Source organism: Rhamphochromis sp. 'chilingali' (genome assembly GCF_963969265.1).
Source record: "Rhamphochromis sp. 'chilingali' genome assembly, chromosome: 2".
NCBI lineage: Eukaryota > Metazoa > Chordata > Actinopteri > Cichliformes > Cichlidae > Rhamphochromis > Rhamphochromis sp. 'chilingali'.
The window spans coordinates 10,212,450-10,214,518 of NC_137930.1; positions in this window are offsets into that span (position 1 = coordinate 10,212,450).

Sequence of the window (2,069 nt, forward strand, 5' to 3'; positions counted from 1 at the left end):
GGAAATGAAAAAGAAGAAGGGATAAGTGGAGAGGAAGGAGGAAAAAAAAAGCAAAGTGCAGATGAGTGTGAATAAAGCAGCGAGATAACTGTTTACAGCGGTTGTCTGCAATTCGAACCAAACAGCGCAACGCGGTTTGTGGGTGCAGGTTGTGTTGTGAATGACAAATATCCTGTAAATGAATGATAATGGCTTGTTTAGATGTAGCCCGCCTACAGCGGCTCTGCTCCATCCTATTTCCTGTTAATATCGCTGGCTTCGGCCGTGCTGACCTCTCTGCCGTTCTTTCTATTTCTATTAATCTTTAATGGCGGGTAAACGGTCCCGCGCCACACGCTGACCGCCGTGGCTTTCCCTCCTCATTACCGTCCCAGAGGAGAAACAGGATCCAAGCAGAATCCGTGGCTTCTCTGAACTGCACTGGGGATGTGGAGCTTCTGTGATGTCTATATTGTTTCGCCACCATTTGTTTTGTGCGTTCCAACCCTCGACGAATTGCACTTCTTTAATTACAACCTCAAGTGGTCAAGACCACTTTTCTAATGACGGCCATCTTGCCCAGACTGATGGTTTTAATGCAATGGACATGCTGAGGAGCAGGAGACAGCAGCGAAGCAATAAAGAGCAATTTTGAGTGGTTTCCCCCTTTTTTTTCCTGATATATTTATATATCTTTTTACATTGTGTGTCAGGTCAGTTCACCTAGAGAACACACACACACACACACACACACACACACACACACACACACACACACACACACACACACACACACACACACTGTTGCCCTGGTTGCTGAGCTTAACAAAGGTCTGTGACACAGTGACATTTGGAAGTAGATGAAATGACCGGCAGGGTCGGGGAGTGCTGTGTGCTGTGCTCCACACACACACACACACACACACACACACACACACACACACACACACACACACACACACACACACACACACACACACACACACACACACACCTACCTCTTTAGGACCTCAATACCTGCTTCAATACCTTTCTATTCACATCCCTGCTCTCTGGGTGCTCTGCTCCGCGGAGCCTTTCAGGGTCCTCGTAGGGGCCGGGGCACTACAGGATCCAATCAAACCTCAGTCTAAAGCCCATTAAGGAGCAGGACCAGAGGCTGTTGAGCTGTTAAATGTATAATTTAAAAGTCTTATATTACCAAAGCTGGAGGAAAAAAATTTCATATCTCATAGAGGCACCTTTTTCTCCAGGAATTAAGTAACACATTCTTATTTTGCTCATGACATGCATGATTGATGTCTGAAATCACGGCATAGGATAAATGGTTTTCACCGGTTTGCATAAGAAAATGGGTTTCGCAACCTTAAAAACACCATTGTAAAATCACAGTTTTCACAAGAACGTGAAAAAAAGAAGAAGAACTCCCTACGTTCCTTTCTTAATTCTTAAATTGATTTTCACATCCTGATTATTACCTGGCTGAAGCTTTAGTGTTCCTTTGCATCGTGCCGTTCCTCTTTGCCTCTCCATGGTTCTCTTGCACAGCCCTCTTAGAGTCAACACACTGCACAAAAAGACCAAAACCAATATTGTCTCTGCAGCGAAAGCCTCATATAAGCTATTCCTCGAGGCCCATTGAGCTCCACTGTTGCCCAGAAACTATCAAAGACACATTGTTGCACTTGTTATCATGAAAATTGGCTTTTTCTTTTTAAACCTGTTAATCAGTGGCTGAAAATAGCCCCCACAAAGACGGGGTTTAAACATACGGCACTCACCAAACCCTAATGGGCTTTAGTGGTTAGTGCTATAGACCTGAAGGCCAAGTTTAAAAATAAAAAACAACCTTGTTGTTGACACTATGAAAACTCCCTTAAGGATTTAAGGATGTGCAATATTGTGATTTTGGTTCCTGAGTGATGACAGTAGGTGAGAATTCAGCTTCTCCTTTCTGCATGGCCTCATTTTGCTGACAGATGCAAATGTGAAATGTAAACAGCACTTTTCCTGACACTTTGATACCCAAACGATGACACAACGCAGCAAAAGTGGCACTTTACAGCTTGTCATAATGTGCAGAAATGGTC